This window comes from Mesocricetus auratus, unplaced genomic scaffold (assembly GCF_017639785.1).
Source record: "Mesocricetus auratus isolate SY011 unplaced genomic scaffold, BCM_Maur_2.0 Super-Scaffold_100011, whole genome shotgun sequence".
In the NCBI taxonomy this organism is placed as follows: Eukaryota; Metazoa; Chordata; class Mammalia; order Rodentia; family Cricetidae; genus Mesocricetus; species Mesocricetus auratus.
The window spans coordinates 24,959,575-24,984,726 of NW_024429195.1; positions in this window are offsets into that span (position 1 = coordinate 24,959,575).

Below are 25,152 nucleotides of genomic sequence, written 5' to 3' on the forward strand. Positions count from 1 at the left end.
GATTTACTGCTTCTAACTCTGGGTGTGCTGCCCACTCTCATCTAATGAATCTTTGTTTGAAGAATCAGGGCTTTCACGGAATTACTATTCCATCAAGTGGTTCTTCTATTTTTATGTAAGCAGTGCATTGCTTTGGGAATCATGAATTTAACATTATGGCAACTTTCTTCAAATTCATCTCCTTAAAAGGAAAAAAGCAACTGCCGCAAATAGTAAGTTAGTTTCGGGTGTTTCTCAAGTGTTGACAGAATAAAAAGTACACAGAACAATGCAGTTCACATCAACTCCTGCAAACAAAGTTGTTCTGACTGTTTTGGATAATTCCAGTTTTACTTACTGATGAAATGTCCTTTGTAGTTTTAAGACTATACACAACTGTACAAATAACTTCTGTGAAAGGGGTTAAGCCATCATAATTTAGGTTCTGTAACCAGCTGTATGGGTTTTGTGCAAGCCTCCTCTGTTTATCTAAGCTGTCCTCTGGGTTTTCTAGATGACTTCAGTTTTTTTTTTTATTTATATTGTTGTGATTTCCGAGTAGCCAATTAAAGGAATGGCCTAAGGGACAGTTGCATTTTTTGGATCTTTTCCTTCACAAGCTAATTCCCAGACAATATTAAACTACTCATTTCTCAAAATGAAATTTATCTGGTATTATTTTCCTTGTCTCCTCTCTAATCTACAACTGTACCTCTATCTCACCCATTTATGTGTTTATCCATCTGTCACCCATTTATCCATTATCTATCTATCTATCTATCTATCTATCTATCTATCTATCTATCTATCTTGTATCTGTTGCATATCAGTCATCATTTATCTCTATCATATATCTATCATCTACAACCATGAATCATCTAACTATATAAAACATCTGCCAGCCATATCTATTATCTATATCTATTTATCATCTCTCTGCCCATCTCAGATCCAAAGGCAGGCAGTGTTTCACCGTCCCACTTACTCAATTGACAGCCAGACACCATTTAGGGGGAATAGCCTCTACACACAAATCGAAGAATTTAAAATTGGTTTTGATTGCTACATGTTGTGTGTGGTGGTGCTCATTGCCTGGGAGGCACTGTATCCTCTTTATTTGCTACTTATACATCCGAACCATCACATACAGTCCTGGGCATGTCTACAAGAAGCTAATGACTGAATTCAATGAGCCATGTTGTGTCAGACACATACGATGTAAGGAGGCACCAGAGAAAAAGTTTGGTGTGTGATGACACATAATGCTGCCTACATAGTGAGTGGGCACTTGTGCTCTGCACATGAGAAGTAGCTACTCTCCTCACTGTCACATGAATTGACTCTCTCATGCTAAAGAAAGCTTAGCAACACTTTGTTAGAGATAGTTCTGGAAGCAGTTTTATAAATTTGTTAATACAATGAACTGACTCTTTTTATTGCATATTTATGGTGGTAAACCATTTTAGATGTTCAAATGCAACCTATTTATAGGTTAATGGGAATGGTGTACTAGCCTACAAGGAGTCAAGCAAAGAGTACTTTCTTGAGGAAGTAACACAAAACTCAGAATGCAGAATAAACTAGGAAAGGTAAATTTATTGGTCATTTTTTCTGTCAATGTGCAAATTGTTGTTATTGACCTGGAAAAATTTAGAGAGCTAGATATTAATATGAACATTAAGTAAAATGCTTTTATATAGAAAAATATAGATGCTTGGCTTAGAGACAATGCTGGAGTGGTCGTTACAACCACCAAAGGTTTTGTTTCAACCACAGTGATTATTCTAAATTAGCTCACAATATTGGTATTAATATTATAAAAATTAGAGTTTGGGGTCTGAGGCTATAACTCATTTAGTAAAATGCTTGCATTGCAAATATGAGAGATTGAGCTCAGGCTCCAGAATCCACATTTTTAAAAAATCCAGGCATGATGGCATGAGCTTGGAATCCTACAATGGGAGGTGGAGAGAGAATGTTCTCTGGGGCTCTCTGGCAGCCTCACCTATGTGGGAACCCCAGGGCAATGATAGACACTAGTCTCAAAAGAATTCGGTAAATAGATCTTAAGGGTGACACCCAAGCCTGGCCACTGGCCCACACTCATGACATGGCCTTTCTACTCTATACACAACAGGAACTCCCATACATGCACAAATAAACAACTAAATGCATTAATTGATAATTCAGTTAACAAAAATAAATTTTAAGTATTTTGACAAATCTAGATACCTTTAACATTAGTTACATGTATTATCATGGGTCTTTCAAATATTGTAAATAGATTTTAAGTGACAATATATTTATTAAAATACAGTTGATATTGTATCTGAGAGATGATGGCCACTGTAAATATTGTATACACATAACTAGGTAGTGTTAGGGAATATCAGAATGTTCCATATCTTAAGGTAATAGGAGATTTTTTATTTTCTAATTTTTAATTTCAATAGTAATATTCTTAGTAGGTACAATTTTGGGGTGTTTCTTTTCACTCTTTAATGTACTACACAATTGACTTAGCGTCTTCTATCCAATAGCTTCAATATTTGAAATATCTGTTTTTCAAAGGTTTATTTTTATTTGTAATTATGTGTATGTGGGGGGATGGAAGATATGTGCACATTTGAGTGAAGGGTCGAGTCTAGAGGCGGGTACTAGAATCCCTAGAGCTGGAGTTACACTGAGCCTTGGGTTCTTTGCAAGAACAACCTATGCTTCTAACCATTGAGCAATCTCTCCAGCCTCCTAAAACATCCATTTTTATGTAAAGTACAGAGACATTAACTTTTTCTGTTAAATCTGTACTTGAATATCTTTATTTGTATAGACAATTCATGTTTATAGTTACAAAGGGGAAAAGGAATTCAGATGCCCTGTAAGGGTTTTTTTTCCGTGTGATGTGGGCATAGGACTTGCTTTATGCAGGAAAAAATGAATCCACTAAACATTATTTCAGACAGTCATGATTTGATGAGTTGAATTTTTGTAAGCATCTCAAAACTATTGAATTGAAAGCAGAAAGCAACTGTTACTGAAACTCGTATCATTTTGGCATGTATTAACTATGCAAATTAACGCTGTTCACTGTGGTACTTTTCTGTATATGTGTGTGTTGCATGTTGATTATGTCTGCCTATCTTTCTACAATGCATTGTTCACTCACCTGCTCTGAGAACTCTTCAGGGCTGGTTCGGAAACTGATTCACACAGGAATGCCCAGCACCATTGTGAGCAACTTCTGTGGGGCCTGGGTGTCTCTTCTGCCTTACCTATATGCTGATCTCTGTCTGGGCCTCTTTTGCTAATTGCTATTGTGTGGGCCCACCTTCCTCTTTCTGTTAAATGCTTAGGAAAAAGCCTTCATGGATTTATATTTACAAATGCAAGACTACTAAATACATATATTTCAGATATTTGAATGTAAGTATAATTTTGGTTCTTGACATTATATACATCATCCAAAATATAAACTGTTTATTAAACGTTATGACAACCATATTTGTTTTGTTGATTTGGAGTGAAGTACAGATAACCTAGGCAATGTTGAGTGGGTAATAAGAAGACCCTCTTGTTAACAAATCTTCTTGCCCCTCAGTACTAGTCCAATCAAGTGTAACTTTAGAAGCAGGATCATTCATGACACTTGCAGCATTCACAATCCCATTCTTAATAATTTACTTTTATCTTTGTATAACTTCATCATTACAGGCCAAGCATCTCAAAGCTCCCCTGTATAATTTGTTCCCATTTGCATAATAGATGTGCAAAGAAAACCTCATTGCTCCAAGCATATTATTAATATTGTTCGTGGTCATACTTATGAATCCCTACAAGGCTCTAGTCACCTAAGAGCTAAGAGAACTGTGTGTTCTGAGTCAGGGACATTTGTTACATGCTCATTATGACTGGGAGAAATCATGTCGTCTGTTTTCTGGTTCATTAGATGTCGAGTGATGATCACTGTGGAGTGGAGGGCAAAATATATTTCTATAAGCACAGAATTTCCAACCAGCAACTCTGCCTCTGTGCTCTGTGAATTCAGCCCACTTTCCTTTAGCCAAAAAGCTTGTGTATTTTATGTGGCCCTATGATTGGGCCTCGAGTATGGGACAGATGTTCACAGGGGGTTGATCTTTGTGAGGAGGGTCTTCTCTTTGTAATCACTCTTTCTGAGAGCTTCAATTTCCCCAGCTGCATGCTGCCATAGAAAGTAATTAAATCTAATAGTTACTGCCCTTAATTTATGGCCACAGCAGGGCATAATCATATCTAAAGTAAAAGCCACAGCTTTTAAAAGGAGATGTGTGGTATTACAGCATATCCCCAGCAAAGGAAGACTTTCGCCATGACTACATTGAACGTATTTTTATTTTAATTCCTGTCTATTTCTATCTTTATTGAAAATCTCACTGAACTCTTGACTAGTTAGTAGGGTGGCTTCACAGCTTTGTTGAGCCTTAATGTGATGTTTTTCTAAAGCTTTTATCTTTTGTGCTGACATCTGTCTGACCTAAAATCAAGCATTTGAGAGAGGCATTCATTTTCCTTTTAGAATCTGATGAGCTATTGATTTTCACTGTACCCTGAATATCCATGACTCATGTTTAAAATCAAGGCCCAGGTGTGTACAGGAACTAACTGTCTATGAAGTACCAGGGCACTCTGGGGATTATTGATATTTCTAAATTGAATTGTATATAATTTTCCTTACATGAGACCTAAATGGTATAAATTTATCTCTTAAAAACTCTAAGCTGGGGGACTGGAGAGATGACTCAGCAGTTAAGAGTACCGGCCGCTTTTCCAGAGGATTCGGGTTCAATTCCCAGCACCCACATGGCAGCTCACAACTGTTCAGGGGATGATGCTTTCACAACAATGCATATAAAATAAAGTTAAATAATTAAAATATCTTCAAAAACACCTCTAAGCTGATCTTGTGCCTGAAAATAACATAAAACAGTATATCCTCTCTCTCTCTCTCTCTCTCTCTCTCTCTCTCTCTCTTTGTTTTTTGAGACAGGGTTTCTGGTGTCTTTGGAGGCTGTCCTGGAACTAGCTCTTGTAGACCAGGCTGGCCTGGAACTCACAGAGATCTGCCTGCCTCTGTCTCCCAAGTGCTGGAATTAAAGGCGTGTGCCCCACCGCTTGGCTCAAAACAGTATATTTTCAAGAAAGTATACACTTCTCTAGAAAAGAGACCATGAAGTACAGAAAGAAGTATTGAAGAAGGAAGAAGGGAATCAGATCTAAGAGAGGTAAAAGCAGAAAAGAGCGTTATGGGGTGTGCCAAGTACAGAACAGTTAGAGGGGAGGAAAACCAGCAAAACAAACTCTGGGAACTGGAGAAATGACTCAGCAGTTAAGAACACTTCCAGAGACTCTGGGTTTGATTCCTAGCACCCACATGGCGGCTCACAACTGTCTGTAACTCCAATTTCAGAGGATTTTATGTCCTTTTCTAGAACTCACTGGCACCAAGCATGTAGTTGCTACACAAACCTATAAGCAGGCAAAACACCCATATGCCTAATTTTTATTAATTAAATTTTGTTTGACAATGCCATATGCATGCAAGAGGATTCAGACACCTTTTGATAGTTATGGATTTGACTGGATGTCCTAAGCTGATTTAACAAGGAAGGGTAAATACCTCAAAATGGATTCTCATTCATCCCAGTCAGGACAGACCAAGGAAAAAGTACTTGGTCAAGTTTAAGTCAGTAATGCTGAAAACAAATTTATTTCCAATTGCTTAAATGTGACTGTGTTCTCGAGGTAAGCAGTTAAAACTGTTTTGAGATTTGTATTATACGTATCTGACTTTTCAAAATAAAACTTTCAATCTCAGTTATCTAACTAAAAATAAAACTTAATGAGGTATTAGAGTGTCGTTAGGAGAGAAGTAGACACACATGCACACTTGCTGCCTGGAGTAGCTTGTGCTGGGCGGGAGAAAGAAGCAGTCTAGCACCATTATGGAGAGTAATTGTACGGAGGAGTATGGGAGGGAGAGAGACAGAGAGGTTTGTGTCCTGTGGAGACAGATGGATCTGCAGAGGAGAAGCTAGTGAGGAATGGGCTGAGGTGTGAGGCCTGCTCACCATGTAGGGCCATGGTGACATCAGGTCCTGGGCTGCTGCCAGGGGCCATGTCTGGGTCCGTGGTCCTTCCAGGGTGTCTGTTGATAGCCAAGGCATCTGTTGCCATCGAGGATAGGGTGGGTTCCTGGGGTCTGGGCCCCCAGCTGGGGCTATATTGGTGTCTGAGGGCCACCCTGCATCCAGGGTGATGCTGATCTGAATGACCTGTGCTGCCACCTGGGCCCATGGTGGCATCAGGACCCAAACTGCCGCCGAGGACCATGTCTGGGCCCATGGTCCTACCACAGCCAGGTTTTGTGTTGAGTCACCATGGCTGAGTCATCACCAAAGGCCACACAGATGTCTGGGTTCTAGGTCGCAACCTGTGGCCATGTTGGTTATCTTGAGACATGCCATGGCCGAAGGCTATACTGATCTTAGTGGATTGTACTGCCACCCATGGTCAGGTTGTTGACTGTCCTGAGCTGCTGCCAGGGGTCATTTCTGGGTCTGTGTCAATGTTAGTGACTGTTGTTACCATGGAAGGCTACGCAGATGCCTGGAGTATGGGCTAGCAGCAGAGGCCATGCTGGCATCCAAGGGTCATGCTGCTGCTGGAGCCACACAGATCGAGGTGGACTGCACTACCACCTGGGGCCATTGTAGAATCTGGTTTCCTGGCCCCACTGCAACCAAAGTTTGTGCTAATATCTGTGGCTCCTGGCACCATTGAAAGCCTCGCAGTGAGGTCGAAGTCTGGGCCATTACTTGGGGTCATGTTGTCAGAGGGTCACCTTGTAGCCGGGGCAACACCTATATGAGAGGCCTGCTTTGTCACCAGGGCCAAAGTGACATCTGGGCCTAAGAGGCTGCTGAGAACAATGTCTGGGTCCATGGTCCTATTGCAGTCAGATTCTATGTTGATGCCCATGGCCTGCATTCCCACCAAACGCTACAAGGGTGCCTGGCTTCCAGATGACCACCTGTGACCATATTGGGGTCTGAGGCATATGCCGCTGCTTGGGCCATGCCAACCTGAGTGGCCTGTGCTGTCACCGTGGCCATGGAGTCATCTGGCTGGGCTGCTGCTGAGGGCCATGTCTCTGTGTCTGTGGTCCTGTGGCAGCTGGGATCTGTCCTGATGTCCATTGCCTGTGTTACTGCAGGGACCCATGCAAACCATGTGTTGAACCATGAGATGAGTTGAAGTACATGAGCTGCCCCGCCCCTCACTGGCCCCAGGAGAACCACCCCCTACAGAAAATTTCCCCGGTCCCTCACTGGTTCTGGGATGGGTGACCCCAATGGCCCTGGCACATGAAAGCTGGCCCCACCCCTAATAGGATAGTTGACCCCCCACACTTGGGAAAAATGGCCTCACCCCTTACCATGGGGGTGAGAGAGCTGCCCTCACATGAGGGGTTGGCCCCAGCTGTCTGGACTGATGAACTCAGCAGCCACCCAGGTACACATCCAGGGCTTTGAGCTGGCACACCCCAACACCTATCTCATCTAGGACCTGCTGAAGTATGTGAGGGCCTTACCCTACAAAGTCATGACTACATGGTCTACATGATTCAGAGCAATAGTGGGCTGTCTGGGTAATCTCTGTCCAGGTCCAAAGTTGATGGTGTACCAGAGGCCAGAGGGATTGAACCTGGTTAACAACACATTACATAATGAATACTTGCAAGGAAAGGTGTTTGGACAAAAGGTGTTCTGCATGACACATCACTCTCCCAGTGCCACGAAGACAAATACAGAGGCAGGGGAGAGTCAAAGACAGAGGAGTGGATTTGGGTCTCTTTTTTCTCTTCTGTTTCTTTGCTTTTTATTTCTTGGTTTGATTTTTAATTGAAATTGATAATTTTATTTGTATTTTTAATTTTAAAAAATTATTATTACTTTCTTCTTTTTGTCTTTACCTTACTTTTATTATTTTTTTGTTAGTTTTCCTTTGGGGGGAACACTACAAGGTGGGGATGGATAACGAGGGGCTGGGAAGTGGGTGGGATTGGAGTGCCAATGAATGAATAAAAGAAAAGAAAGAAGATATCAGTAGATGAGAATCAACACAAATTATTAACACTTTCTTTTCTGTGACTTCTTATGTATTTGTTCAAAATAAATGAAATTACCTTAGAAAAATGTTATTTATTTGACTTTTAAGTAATAGAAATAGAGGGAAGGTGAAGTGCTGATTTAATCCTCGTATTTTACAAATTGTCAAAACTTTCTTTGTGAAGGTCACTATTGTTCCATGGAGAGGGACAGGCAAGGTCCTGTCTGTAGAAACCCCCTCCTGGAGTAGGAACTTAGATATTTAAAACACAAAATTTGTTTCCTGTATTGTGTGTTTTATATCCTATGCAGCCTTCTACATGTGTATGTGGAATGAAACCAGTGGAACATAATGTCTGAAAGTTCAAAACATAGTCATGCTTAGCACACAGGCAGATACTAATACTATGTAATGTCAGAACTCCTTCAGGGGATGTGCTTTTACTAAATTTTTCCTCCAGCAAGCTTGAATATACACAGGCAGTTACGGGAATTTTATATTTTCATTCACTGCGTACATAGTATTTGTACAGATGAGTGGGAATTATGGTTGAATCAGTAAAAACAGTAATGCAAATCATTACATTCTAATATATGAGATAAAAGTTCATGCAATCCACATAGGCAATTCCTTTATCCTTATAGATAATTAAAATGCTACTCAAGAAAAAAAAGTAATGTAGTGGACATTTTCTTTGGTGCCAACAAGCTCCTTAATGGAGACTTATTATTAATTATGAATGCCTGGCGTTAGCTTAGGCTTGTCCCAGTAGCTTTTTCTTTTATAGAGATAGGGTTTCTCTGTGTAACAGTTCTGGCTGTCCTGGAACTCACTGCGTAGATCAGGCTGGCCTTGAACTCACTGAGCTCTGCCTACCTTTGCCTCCTGAGTGCTGGGATTAAAGAGGTGTGTGCCACCAATGCCTGGCCTCACTAGCTCTTTTAACTTAATTTAACCTGTTTCTATTCATCTACATTTTGCCTGGGGCTTTTTACCCTTCTTTTATTATGTATGTCCTACTTTCCTTCTTCCTTTGACTGGCTGGACCCTGATGTCTCCCTGTTGTCTCTTTTTCTTTCTTTCCCCAGCCTAAATTCTTCCTCCCAGTTACTCTCTTGGTCTTGAAGTCATGCCTATACCTGCTCCCTCACTATTGATTGTTCAGATTTTATTAGACGAATTAGGTACCTTAGACAGGCAAGATTAAAGAGTAACACATCTTTACACAGTTAAACAAATGCACTGCATCTTTACATAGGCAAACAAATATTTGGCAGCATAAACAAATGCAACACATCTTTACATAGTTAAATATTCTGCTACATAAATAATGCAACACATCTTTACATAGTTAAACAAATGCAACACATCTTGCACGTTTAAACAAATATACCACAACAAAATAATATTTTTATTAACTCATTATAAGCATTTTATACATGTCTTCATTTTCCATTATAGTGTAAATAACTATCCATTGATTAATGATGAGAATGTTTAAAATTTAATACTCACTATTTAAGAACAAAGATGAGTGAAGAGCCCAGATAATTGGAGTATTTGGATATCTGAATTTAGACACTTTGATGAGATGACTGCATTCAATTGGTAGACACACAGCTGGTGAACACTGATAGATACTCCTATAATCACACACAGCACCTTCCAAAGCAGAGATACTTTGTATGTGGTAGCTCAAGTCTGGTCAGGAACATAAAAATCTCCACCTCTGATAACATTTGAAGTTATGATGTGAGAAGATGTATCTTAGCATGCTCTGTATAGTATCTATAAATATTTGCAAGTGATACATTACTTGTGGAAGGAGATCACTTTGAGGGTGACATTATGATATTTCCCAGAATACATTACAAAATCCTGGAGAGCCTTATTTCTCAAAGTCCATAAACCCAGGATATTTGTAGCTCTGTAAAGCTAATGTGTTTTCAGCAAGGAAAATACACAGAGGGTCAGCTAGATAGCTGAACAGAAAAAGGCACATGGCGCTAAGCTCAACAACTTGAGTTCAGTCCTGGGACCCTAATGGCAGAAGGAAAGAACCACCCTCCTGCAAATAGCCTGTGGCAGTGGTGCACATGCCCCCATACACATGTACACACACACACACACACACACACACACACACACACAAATATACAAATGTAATGAGAATCTCAAAACTCATTTAAAAACAAAATACAAGATGTATTCACATCTTATTGTTATTTTTCCTTAGCAGGCCATCTATTCTTTAGGAGAACTGGCCATTAAAATGAAGCAAGCTGGAAAATTTTAAGCTCTCAGACAATACTATTTACAGCTTATCTAAATGTATTTTACTCCAAACGAGTTCCTATGCTGCCTTACAATGTCATGGCGAGTAGAGAAAATATAACTTTTAGTCTTTGCTTTTAGAAAAAGGGGATTGTTTTCCGTTACATATGCAGGCATATTTGCTTGGTGAGATGGCATTGAAACTCTAGGGGGCATCTAGTGCAGTGGTTCTCACCCTTCCTAATGCTGTGACTCTTTAATTCAGTTCCAATTGTTAACATGACCCCTAACTATAAAATAATTTAATTGCCACTTCACAACTGTAATTTTGCTGCTTTATTAATTGTAAATATATGATATGCAGGATGGCTGATATCCGACCACCAAAGGGGTTGCAACCCAAGATTTAAAACTGCTGATCTAGATCATAGTGTTTCATTTAACATTCCCAACTTCTCAGTAGATCATTTTACATCAACCTGGTATCAGTTTTATGTCTGTAATAATATATGCTTTTCTGGGGAATTGCTGATTGCTAATCTATAATCATGAGAACACCACAGATGTCTCTCACAAAGACTTGAGCAACACAAAATCTGTAACAGTGAGAAATAAGTGTGGAGTTATACTCTAATTTTTTGGCACATGGTTATTGGAAAATGAGAATTCTCTATGCTAAATTACTGTGTATATTTTTTGAAGTTTTTCTAAAATGAGAAACACTCCCATTTCATATACATGACTGTGATAATTTTAACATTGATCCTCATTCATTCAGGTACTGTATCAATCACTAGCAGTTAGTGACAAGCATGCTTCCTGCCCTTTCCTTCAGAAAGATGGCAATCCTTGGTCAGATAAGCGTCACATCACCATGTAAGCTGGCACTGGTCCCAATCCTTTGCATACACAAACTCTGCTTAGTTGAAGTAGAAATATTTACTCATAACCATAGCATGTTGCCATCCTGTGGCAAAGGAGGACTAAACAAGTCAATATTTATCAGTCAAAGCTGTAAACAGTATCTTTTAAATAGGAATTTAGGAATCAAGGCCAGCGTTCAGCATGGAACTGATCAGAAAGGTACAGAGGGTGCAAACACCCATGGCAGACCAATCCAAGCAAACAGTACCAATCCAAAGCCTCATCTAGTTATTAAACACACATAGGAACAGCGCAGCACAGTCTACTGCTGAGAAACACTTCTGTGAACTGAGTTCAGAAACAATGACATACAAAATCTGACACCTTAGAATCCTAACACTGTTGCAAGCAAGGTCTCAAAGTAATCTGTTTCTAGTGAAAAGGCCTGGGGTGTATCTTCCTTTCAGACTTCTGTATTTGATTTCTGGTAGACTAATCTGGTTCAGTATTGCCCTGTCTCCTAAAGAGATGCTTTTACTAAGGAGTGCTGCTCAGAAGGTATGATTGGTTGGATTTTTTGTTTGCTTGTTTTTTGCTTTTGAGACAGGGCCTTACATCTCCCAGGCTTGCTGCCTTGAACCTGATCTTGGTGACTCTAACCCCTACCCCAAGGGCTGGCATTACAGAGGTAAGCCATGACAAATGATGTTTGCAAAGCTGGGGATGGAGGGCTTCAAGTACCCTACCAACTTAACTTCAGTTCCAAGTTATCTTTTTTAAAGATATATTTTAGCATTAGTGTGTGTGTGCCCATACTTGCACCCATGCATGTGAGAACAGGTGCCTGCAGAGCTCAGAAGAGGCTGTTAGATCTTAACCACCAAGCCATCTCTCCAGCCTCCATTCCCAGTACAAGCCTTTTGTTGTTGTTTTGTTTTTTTGAGACAGAGTTGTTCTGTATAGCCCTGGCTGTCCTGGAGCTTGCCTTGTACATCAGGCTGGTCTCAAACTCACTGAGATCTGCCCACCCTGCCTCCTGAGTGCTGGGATTAAAGACATGCCACCACCACTGGGGTACCAGTCTTATTCTTACAGCAAGGATATTCTGTGTTCTCAGCCCAGGCTTGACTGTTCAGTGAGGCTGTCCCTACAGTCTTTCCTTCTGAAGATTCAAGATACAGCCACAGCTACTCAGCTCTTCACTGACTATCCTGGCTGGGGTCTTTGAGACCACTCTGGGTTTGTGCATTCAGGGTAGAGCAGTGGCTCACACAAACGTCTGGTGTGTCTGTTGACAAATGCCTCCTTTTCAGGACTTTAAACCTGGGGTCAGGTTTCCCTGGCAGAGTGCTTGCAGTTTTCTCTTGGGTTGCACAGACCCAATGCTCTCCCCCTGCTCTGTTTGCCTGTGCTGTCTTTAGCTCATGCCCTGAGGAAGAAACCTCAGTCTGTTCACCCTGGGTTCTCTCAGTCAAGTCTGTGGGAAAGGCCCACAACCCCTTTCAGTCATACTGAACATATTTTCTTCATTTTGCCTGTTTTCAGAGAACCACTAATTCTTCATTGAAAGCTAATTTGTAAGTGCCAAATTTAAATATTATTTGTAAATATATTTTGAATAAAATATGTGAACTTCCTGAAATTGGAATGCATTTCAATGGCGTTGTAGGGGATTTAGGCTTTTTATTATATTTTGTATTTACTTTGTATTATTGTATTGTGGTTTGCTTTCCCTTCTTAGGGCTCTGGACAGTACTTCTTGCCCTATGAGTTTATACTGTTCTCAAAAGTAACTTAGCTCTGTTCAGAAGACTCACAACCTACTGTAGCTCCAGCTTCAAGAGATCTGAGGCCCTCTTCCGGCCTCCACACCTCCCTGCACTCATGCACACATACCCATGCATAGTACATAGAATTAAAAATAAAAATAAATTTACAATTTTTAAAAAAATTAAACAATATCATCTGTCACTAAGGAAAAAACTAAATTAAAGAAAGTTTTCTTCTTTTCTTGGTACTGTGATCAAATTTGAAGCAAAAACTACATGCATCTGATCAAAACATTGTGACTCAATTTATTTTCTTTCCTGACCTGGAATGCTATCATGAACAACTTTTGTTGTTTGTTGTGTGCTTGTCTGTCTGTGTCTGTCTGTCTCTATGTCTGTCTGAGGCAGAGTCTTGCTGGCACCTTGGCCTTGCAATATTGCTGCCTCAGCTTCCCTACTGTGGAAGCCTGCACCACCACACCCAGCTCTAATAAGTTATAGTGTAGATTTCTAATAGTGAATCTTTCTCATTCAGTTATCACAGACTGTGAATCCTCTAATTTAACTCTTAGTGGAAAGAACATTTTCATGCATGTTCATATGTGTTATGGCCTCGCTCAGTCAAACAATATGTGAATTTGTTTCCATTTGTCTTTCTCACCAGAAATTTTTTTTGAGAATTTAGTTCACTGGTGTTAGAAATACATAGATTTACATAATCAACTCAGCTCCTTACCATGCTGTTTTATAATTGCAATGGTGTGTCCCTGCTTCAGAATTAAAAACTGGAGTCAAGTCAGCACTAAAATTATGTCTTTAATACATTAGAGAAAAGGAATGCCAGGCCATGGAAGGAAAAAAAATATGTAGAAAGAACAGAATGAAAATAAACATGCTTTCTAAAACTAGATCTTCCATTGGGCTTTAAAAGTTGGATTTTAAGTTTGATTTTAAGACTTGTTGGCAGTGAGAGTCCAAAGATAAACAAGATTTATGTTGCTCTTTTCACATAAGAGAAGAACGTGTACTGCACTTGATGAGAGACAGGATTTTTCCTGGCAATGAATCCTGGCTAACATTCTTTCTGGTAGAGAAGTTCGTATACAGTCTAATGAAGGTGCCTATGGATTCTTAATTATGGCGACGTTATCTGTTTCCTCACATTTGCCAATAGCAGTGTGGAAAGTGCTAGAGGCTCTCATTTGACCTTCATATCAGCAATTTAAATGAGAAAAACAAATATAGAGGACATGCCAGTCACACATACAATAACATCGGGCCAGCACTCTTCCTGGCTCCATACCCTACATTCCAGAACATTCTTGCTAGTCTTCCCTGCCTTGGTTTGCCTTCAATACTCATCAAAAAGACATGGAGCTGGGCAGCTGTTGCAGCTCTGTCTTGTGGGTGATTACTAACTTGCAATGCAGAGATGTGCTGCCTGAGACATCCAGCTTATGCCACCTTCTTTGCTGAGACTTAGTTGTGTCTTGTGAGAATCCCAGGGCATATCTAATTTTTAATCATAAATATACACATTCTGTAATAATGTCCAAACGATGTATTAAAAGCAATACTCTCAAAATAATAATAGTTTCAAAATATTTTAAGCCCTAATTTCTGCTGCAGTCTAAGTCTAAAATTCTTGGATAGGAATGTGGGATCTGCCATAGCTGGAGATCAATCTAGTTTGCTTCCTTTTTCAGTCCACCTGAGGATGTACCTCAGCAGTTGTCACTGATGTCATGTGCTCATCTTTGTAAGATAGCTCCACATTGTGGCATTAAGAACTACTTGTGTTTATTATTGCCCTTGTTGCTAAGATAAACATATCTGACCAAAGTTACTTAGTTGGGAAGGGTTTATTCTAGCCTACAATTAAGAAGGTCACTGCATCCTGGTGCAGAAGGCGTGGTGGTGGGAGGCATGTCATGTTGCATCTGCAGTCGGAAACAGGGAACAGTGTTCAGCTCATTCTCCACGTTTTCCCCAGCCAAGCACACAAGCCTGGGAAATGGAGTCGCCCATGTTTTGGATGGGTTTTCCCATCTTATTAACCTAATTTACAAAATTCCTCATATTCCCAGAGATTTGTTTCCATGGTGATGCTCCATCAAGTTGACAGTCCAGATTAACCATCACGCTGCTCAATAAACCCAGATGCAGAGACTCTCCTCTACAAACAGCCAGACCTAAATGTTAACTTTGAAAGGCCTCACTTCATTGGAAGATAGAAAACTGACTTGTCTCCACATTGGCTACTCAAGGCCAACAGGTGGCAAATCTTTGCCTAGAATATTGTCAGCATCCTTCACCAACAGTACAATGAGATCCATATAATGTTTTACATATATCCCCCACAAACCTTGTCCACTGTGAACATCTATCAATCTCAGCATTTTTCTCATTTTGGCTTACTTCCCAGTTTGATTTTGGGATCTTCCTCTGCTCAGTTGGTCCATCTTTCTCTTCCATTCATCTGTAATTTACACCAGGAATGTAGAAAAATTAAGGCCTGTCATCCCCTTCCCAAATAAATAGAGACCCCAGCCTCAGTGTTACAATATCCTGCTGGAATGCAGTTTTGAGGATTGCAAAAGAAAACAGACTGTGGTAAAATAGCCCTGATATTTACATTTTTTTAAATCAATGACAAACTAGAATTGAGGGCAATCACTATTAAAAAAAGATGAGACCATTTATTTTCTTTGTGCTTAGTTATATGAATATTCAGTTTCTGAACAGATTTAGAACATATACTAATTAGTGAGAAATGAAGACTTTGATCTATATGCTACTCAAAATATAGTTGCTAACTATTTCTGGAAGACGAATTATCAATCTATATTTTATCTGTTTAATCTAAGAACCTCCACCATCCTGTATATTGTGCATGAGAACACAGACATTGTTATTATCACAGTCTGAAGTCCCAAATGCCCTGCACATGTATTTCTGTACTCAACCCTGGGTGAACTGGAAGGCAGCTGTGGAGCCATGAGCTGGAGATGCCGTGGTGTAGGGACCTGAGCTGTCTTCACACACAGGTGTCAAGACAGAAGAGACGTTTTATTTTTAAGTAGGATTTTTCCTTTTAATAAATGTGAGGTGAGAAGTGACCTGGCACTCGTGTGGAGGCCAAAGAAAACACTTGTGAGCTGGTTCTACCCTTCTGCTGTGTGAGTACTGGGGATTGAACTCAGGTCCCCAGACTTAGCAGCAAGCCACATTACTCACTCACTAACACAGAAAACAGGTTTTAATTTAAGACCTTGACTTGGACCATATGCCTCCTCTCTGGTTTTGGATGCCAAGACAGATAAAAACAGAAACCATTTCACAGATGGAAAACATAGTCATGTTAGAATGTAGACCCCCTCCCCCAATTATTGTTTCTTTTCTCCTTAAGTGCAATTCCAGCTACTATTCCCCCTGGAGATTTGCATGTGCACTGACAATAATCCAAATGGACGACAGCAGAGTGGTAGAGTGTGGCTCAAATGAATAAGGATCTTGACTGGATTCCTGCCCAAGGAATCACAAAACTGATAATAGATAGATAGTTCATCCATAAATATGCATGTCTATATTTTTTGAGAATTTCATACATGAATACTGTATTTACATTATTTCTATTCCTCTCTCCTTACTTCACCTCTTATGTCCCTCCCAATCCCTCTCAAGTTAATGACCTCTTCACTAATTATTATTGTTACAGATATACATATGTGAGTCCATTTAGTGTTACTCATATATACATGCATTTAAGACTGACCACTTGGGATTGGATAACCTCTCATGCGACTCCCTGGAGAAGACTGATTCTTCCTCTCTCAACAGTCATAAACAGCCATTGATTGCCTATAACTCTTCATCTAGTGGTGAGGCCTTGTGAGATTTCCTCCATCCATGTTGGAACGTCAACTGGTGTCACCATTGTGTGGGTTTTGTGTAGGTGACCATATTGTTGAGATTCCCTGGGTACAATTTCTCTGAATGTATGACAGACAGTATCTCACAGATGACATCCTGGCTTGTTGTGGAATAAAATATATGTTTAACTATGTAAAGATGTGTTGTATTTGTTTGTGCTGCAGAATGATTGTTTATGTACAGATGCGTTGCATTTGTTTACGCTATATTTGTTCATCTATGTAAAGATGTGTTGCTGTTTCGCCTTGCCTGCCTACGGCACCCGACTGGTCTAATAAAAGCTAAACAGCCAGCCAATAGCTAGACAGTGGGGAGACAGGCGAGGCTGGCAGCAGAGGGAAATGGGAAGACAGATAGACAGGAGGTCCAGCAATCCGGGGGGAAACAGGAAGACAGATAGACAGGAGGCCCAGCAATCCGGGGACCGTGTACCAGCCAGTCATGGCGGAAGCAGGAAGGCATGATGGACAATACATAGATGAGGTAAATGATCCTCAGGATAGCACACAGATGAATAGAAATGGGGGAATTTAAGTAAAAAAGAGCTAGAAACAAGGCTAATAAGGGGCATTCTTAATTAATAACAAGTCTGTGCCATGATTTGGGGTCTGGAGGTCCAAGAGAAAGTCAGCTACACTGGCTCTTATAATCCCACTCCCACTGTCTGAGATGTTCCCTGAAATTTAGGTATAGTGGTTGCACTGTGGATGCATCCATTGTGGATGGGCACCCCACAGTCATTGACCTCCGCATTGACCAGTTGTAGACCTCTGCCTGGTCTCCATCTGTTGCTAAAAGAAGCTTTAATGAGGGGTGAGAGCTGTGCTTAGGTGAGCTGTTAACATCTAAGCAAGAATACAGAGGGCCTAGGGGACCTAGAAATACAGAAATATGGACCAGATCAGAGTTTATGAAAGAAGAACGTTGGAGCCTGTAGACTACTGGTTTCAAGATTTACCTCAAAATGAGAGTATGTGAGAGCATTCCACCACTTCTGAACCAGGGTTGTAGATAAATTAAACTGAACTGAGGACCCAGAAGTAGAAGCCCGTGTCTGTCACTTTTGTTGCAAAGTGATGAGAGAAAATGACTGATTTCATTTTCAGTATATAGGCCAGGCCACATCAGTTATTCCGTTCAGACTAGATCATAGGTATAAATGGAAGGGAAAATTATAAACGCAGAACAAAATATTATTAGCTTTGAGATAAGCAAACGTTTCCCTGTTTTAATTTGATGATGGATTTAGGAGTAGCAGCTGCCACTGGACTGGCACCCGAGGCTCTTGTATTGGGATCAAGAGTGCAGTGTGGTCACTCTGTTAAACAGGGCAGCATATAAAGTCTCCTATATAACTTAAACATCTCAGATCTGGGAAACCCACTCCCAAGTGTGGACCAACAGAAAACACAGCAGAATTATGCACAAAGACTTGCACTAAAATATTCTCAACATATTAACACGGACTAAGCAGAGATGGGACACAATCCAAAAAAATCACTGGGAATGAATGCCTAAATAATGTGACATATTAACACACTAGAGTTTCACCTAGCAATATTGAGGTGGAGTAAACTCCTGACCATGATAACCTGGGTGAATTTCAGAAACTACAGAGTAGAGGAATCCAGGTAGAAACAGTCCATCTTGGGGGCTTTATTCACTTAGAGTTCTGGGTACGTGCAAAATGCCCTCCAATAGTAAATGCAATCAGCCATTCTCCACCAGAATATCTATAGGCTCAGACAAAGCTAAACTGGATTCCTACGTGATGCCATGCACAAACCTCCGTATGGGAGTTTTAAGTAGCACAAATGGGACAGGCTGAAAAGCGAGCTAGCAGAAAACAACATGAGAACAGACCCATAAATATTTCCTCAGCAAGATGTAAAATACCAAGTATAAAGGGAAACATTGACAAAATGACTTTCTATTGAAATCCAGAACCTTCCATAAAAGTCACACTTCTCATAAACGCTTTTAGAACAGCCAAAGCTAAGCCACACATATGCGCGCAGTTGGCAGTGGGCATGATGACAATGATTGGCATCTAGAACGGAACACATTTCCTAAAGCAGATTAGTAATAAAAGGAAAAAAGAAACTGAAGATTTGGAAAAATCATGCATGGGATTCCTTGTTTAATGATGTGGCTGGCCCTCATTTAGTCATTCAGAATATGCAAATAAAGACCACACACATCTGTCTACACCCGACTGGTAATCACAGATGAAAGTCATCTGTGTTCTGTTTCCCTTTCCTGGGGATAAACAAAAACACTAAAATTCTCAAGGGGGACTCTGTTATGGGCCTCAGACTGTCTTCTGTTGGGACCAAACAGTAAAGTCAACTTCTCTGGGTCTCTATGATCCCCATAGAACCAATCCACACATAGCTTAAGAAATCTGACCCTTATAATGCACACCGAGGCTGCAAAAGTTAAAAATCAAAACAAATCCTGCAAAAGGCATAAATCTACTGGAGAAAAAGTAAAATCAGGGGCTGGAAGGATATCTCAGAGCTTTAGAGGTCTACTCTCTTGCAGAGGACCTGAGTTCAGTTCTCAGCACCCATTTGGGACAGCTCACAACTGCTTCAAACTCTAGCTCCAAGGGATCCAACATTCTATTCTGGCTTCCATGGGTACCTACACAAACACTCACCTAGACACCAACATATGTGCAAAATTAAAAGTAAATATTTTTAAAGGTAAAATAAGACTGGCAATGCCCACTATAGGAAAGAATGTTAAGTGACTTTTCCCATGGACAATGTAGATTTTAAATTATTAGAACTACCTCAGGAACTGTTTGGTCATGTTGATCAAAGCTTATTCTGCTTACACATGTCTTCTGCTCCAGGAATCTCACTCTGAGATATGTCCCTACGGAGAATTACAAGTACACAGGAAACAACTTCCATAGACTTTGTGGGGAAATATACACAATGACAAAATCTGAGCAGTAGGTACCCCTCAAATAACTCCTTATAATCCTATAACAAAATACTACACAGCAATAAAACTGAGCTATTTCTATGCATAATATCAACATTTAATGAATGCAGCATTGAGTAATTAAGCTAGGAATATTGGGGGAAACTGTTAGTTCCCAATTATATTGAAAACATTCAATGACAATAGGAATCCAAGAAGAAGTTACTTGAGGGGTAATAACTAAAGGAGACACAAAGAAGGTTTTATTAGGGCCTGTACTTTTACTGGCATGGGGCTTATGAGAGGGTATGATGCAGGTGTAGATAAAACACTTTGGGCATTTAATAACTGAAGTTATTTTCCTGTGTGCCAATATTTAATGAAAAGTTTTGTTTGAAAACATAATAGACATTTGTTCAGCTTTAGAGTTGTTACAGGATTAAGAAACCAACCAACTTTCTAAAAGATGGCTCAGAAGCTGCTCTTGCAGAAGTCCCGGGTTTAGTTCCCAGCATCCTCCTGGTGGCTATAACTCCAGTTTCAAGGCATCTGACACTTTCTTCTGGCCTCCAGGGTACAATATGAATATGGCCCACATGCATATATGTAGGAAAAACACACATTAATCTGAACTGTCTACGGAAACTAAAGCAAATATTGATGACAGAAATGTTTAATGTGTGCTAACATTTTCTTTGCTCTCTCAAGAGTTCCAGCTTGGTTGTAAAGTACCCTTATGGGTTTGGAATTGGCCTAAGAAAATATGAAAGTTTATTTATCCCATTAGAAAAAAATGAAGTAACTTTTTTTTTGGTTTTTTACGAGACAGGGTTTCTCTGTATTGTTTTGGAGGCTGTCAGTCCAGCCTGGCCTCGAACTCACAGAGATCTGCCTGCCTCTGCCTCCCTCTGCCTCCCGAGTGCTGGGATTAAAGGCGTGCGCCACCACCGCCCGGCTACAAAGTAACATTTTCAACTGGCAAAATATGCTTCACCAAAATTTATATAAGTTATTTATGTTAAAATGGTCTTCACATAGGGTAGCAAAATACTTGCCACGCATTCAAGAGGACCTGAGTTCAATACTTGCAACCCAGGTACAAAGCCAGACATGGTGATGTATGCTTATAAACCCAGCACTGGAGAGGCAGAGATAGGTGCGTTCATGGGGCACACTGGCCAGCTAACATAGCTACTTGGCAAAGCCCAGGTCCCAGTGAGAGGCTCTTTCAAAAAAACAAGATGCACTGTGCCCAAAATTGATATCCAAAGTGTTTTTTTCCAGTCTCCACATGCAAGTATATACATAATCAAGATTCTGTGCAAACATATAAGTATGAGCATATAAGCACACACACACACACACACACACACACACACACACACACACACACACACACACACACACTTTGCCATGGTTCTGGTCTGAAATTTCCCAAGGTAACTAGTAGCCGATATTTTGTATCACTGTTCATTTCACTAGGTTCTTTTCCTAAGTTATGAAACTATCCAAAAACATATTGGAGATTGTTTTGCCATTTAAAACAATTCTTTTCTACTTTATACATGGAGGACATGATAAAAAATGATGCTGGGAGAACTCAGTGCAGGATGTCAGCACTCTACACCATTGTCTATAGGGAAACGAGGGCAGAGGCCTGGTTTTCTTTGATTGCTTTAAATAAGATAGCTGTGAACCTTGGCTAATTTTCTGCAACTTTCATAATAAATTACATATCTACAAGTCACACTGTTTCTGAGGAAGGTTTGTCCCCTTGGAAAGGCTTGTCCCTGGGGAAGGCTTGTCTCCTGAGAAAGATGGTCTGAATATCATTAAGTTTTATTTTCTACTGCTCCTTTTACTTCCCATTTGCAGGGTCAAACTTCTTTAGCAATGTTTCTTTTCTTAATTTCTGTTAAATGCTTATTTGCTTTTTTCCCACTTACTGTATGATAAGGAAGTGCCAACCCATCATCCACATTATCTGATACTATTTGCCACACCGTGTCAGGTGTGTCACAGACAGTCCTTTAAGCTTCATTAATATTAGTGTGGAAGGGCCCATCCCACTGTGGGTGGTGTTACCCCTGGGCAGGAGGTCCTGAGTTGTACAAGAAAGCTAGATGAGCAAGCCATAAGGCACAAGTTAGAAAGCAGTGTTCCTTGATGGCCTCTACATCAGTTCCTGTCTCCAGGTCCCTGTTTGAGTTTCTGCCCTGACTTCTCTTCATGGTGGACTGCGACTGTGATTGTGACTGTAAGCTTAAATAAGTCCTTTCTTACCCAAGTGACTTTTGGTCATTGTGGTTTATAAAAGCAATCCAAAGCAAACTAAGACACTGAGCCTAAAGGAGAGTTAAAATCAGACTGCTTCCTCATGGTGGAGGAAATAGACGGTCCTTAATAACATGCTGTAGTGTTTCACCAGCCCTATGACTAGGGTAAATAGAAATCTACAGAAACCTACTCTAGGCGTGACAACTGTGAATGTGACTCTACTCACCTTGTGTGTGGATGACAATGTTGTATTGCAGGGTCATAAAGTTGGACAACGCTGGCTAGACCTTTCAGAAATTAAGGTTTGGGTTACTTCACATGGTAAGTGTTGAGGGGTTTGTTGAAAATGAAGGTACCTCAGAAGTGCAAGTAGAAGGATTGTACCTAAGCACAAAATCAAACCATGACTGTCATGAGTATTCCCTATTTCTCTGTGATCATGTTTGTGTGATGTGGATCTCTCTCTCTCTCTCTCTCTGTGTGTGTGTGAGTGTGTGTGTGTTTGTCTGCCACTGGAATTTTTCCTTTTCATTTCCTAGTCATATAAAACAAGACATATTGAATTTTTCCATGAGATTTTCCCAATAAAATTAATTATCGTTAATTTTAGGTGATAGTAGTTAAATTAGGGGAAATTAGGGAGACCATGCATCATTTGGTGGTTGCCTCTTCATTTCTTGGGCTCAGTGCATCTTCAGGTATCCCCATGACCTATGCACCATCTTAGATAGAATTAACTTGTTATCATCTCATGTAGAGATTAGCTATGGTTTGAGATGTGGAGGGGTGACCGGCAATGATTAAATTATCTAGATTCAACCTCATTTCTAAGTAGTCTGTACTTCTCTATGATATTAGATTTGAATAGGTGGACAGAGTAGAGCTGATTGGTACCTCCCTCAAGGTTAGTAGGCATATATTTGTCCATATATAATTTATGGGCTTTTTCTTCCTGACTAACACTGGTAACTTGATCTTAAGTAATCATCTCAAGCTGCCAGGGCTGTCAAGTCTAAGCCAGACACTAGGAATGAACATTGCACCTAAGAAAAGGTGGCATCCTAATTGTGTGGGGCATTCACTTTGACATTAGAGGACAGAAATGAACAGAATGCGTTGTCACTGAGCTACCTCTGGTTTGGACTGTACTTTCCATCCTCACTGGCTTCCAGAAGGAGATCTGTCTGCTGGGAATGCAGTCCTTCATACTACCATATAAACATACTGAAGTCTTTAGCATTTAAAATAAATAAACCTATCTATTGTACTTCCTCAGATTCCCATCGCCTGGTTCCACTCTTTCTGACCAACTGTATTTGGAGAACAACACTTCCGTGTCCTCCTCCAACTCACTCTCTAAAACTGAATGGATTCTGCTTCTACCCTCTTCTCCTATTACAAAGGTCCTCCTCAGTACAGCGCTCAAGGCAAGACTCTTATCTACCTTGCCCCTTGACCTTTGACATGATTTCTACTTCGTGAATCACTACTGGTAATGTTAACTGTGGCATGTTTTTTTTTAAGAGTGTCAAGACCTTTCTTGCGTGGGCTTGAGGGGTGATGGTCCTTTGGCCTCTCCTGTCTTCTCCCACTCTATCTTGATCATCAGCTGGGAGAATATTTCCATGCACACAAACATTCCCTGATCAAATCCAATGCCTATGTAGTTTTCCAGATGGAGAACACAAACCCACATTGTTACTATAGATAGAAACAAATTTTTTGTGACAATACCAAGAATTAAAGGCCTAATTAGCAAATTATTGCAAATGACCTCTTGACTTCCCAAGTAGAATTGGACAATTGTTTAAAAAGAAAAGTTTGGATGCTTTGTTGATCTTTCTCTCTCCATAACATGTCAAAGAATAATGCTAAATTCTAAAGTTGGGAAATTCCACTTTTGGCTAACAGCCAAAGAGTTCTTTAAAGAGGAAGATAAAAATGGTTACTATTTGGGAAGCTTAGATTTTTGCATTTAAAAGATTTTTAAAATATCACTTATATTACACTGAACTTTCTTCACTACTGATTAAAACTTTTGTCCTCCATTTGACCCTTTAAAAAGTCCCTCAACAGAAAGCAGATGAAAGCATTGCAAATAATTGGTGACAACCTTGTAGCAATCCCAACCACCAAGTTCAAGAATTTACCTAGGTAAGACTCTCTTGCTTAAGACACCATGTGTGCATGCATTGACTGTAGGAAATGGAAACATTAAGCTTAAATTAAACTGGAAACTGCCAGCCTGCCGCCTAGCTTTCATATTGCCAGAAGAAACCATGCAGGCTTATGGTTGAGAATATTTACCAGCATTTCTGCTTGGCTATGGACCCCCCCATGCTAAAATACTGACATACCAGACAGGAGGTGTCTACTTGTGCAACAGTGTCTCAGCTGTCATGGGCAAGACAAACAGCCTTCTAAGTGGATTTAAAACTCTCTCATTTTTATTCTGTAAGCCAGAATAAAAACTTGTGGCTGGTCACATCATAGGTCAAATTGCCTTCTAAAAGTGTTTATATCCATAGATCACCATTGTTGTCAGCTTCAACTCACAACCACTGGCAAGACTCCAGAGAATAGTGACTGTTGCCGTGACATCATTGCCCACTTCTTAGCTGTTGGTAGACATCTGTAGTCACCCCTTCTAAGGCTCAGGTGACTGTCATTGTCAAATAGGGAGGCAGTTCATAAAGGGGAAGGGGAAACCCCGTGTAAGGATGAGGTGTTTAATTTTAATTGGGCATGTTAATTAGATGAGCCAAATGGGGGCTTTTGACTGCTGGATTTCAATACTTCCATAGCTGGACCTTGGTAGTCAGTCTCAGGAGGAGGAAGTGGCCAAATATGGGAATAGGCCTTGGGGGCTAGCATTTGGAATGTAATCTAACAGTTTTTAGCAAGGTGGAGGAAATGGGAGAGAAAGGCAAGGCCTGCCGGAGCCGTGCTTGTGAGCTCTAGCTGGCCAGAGTCC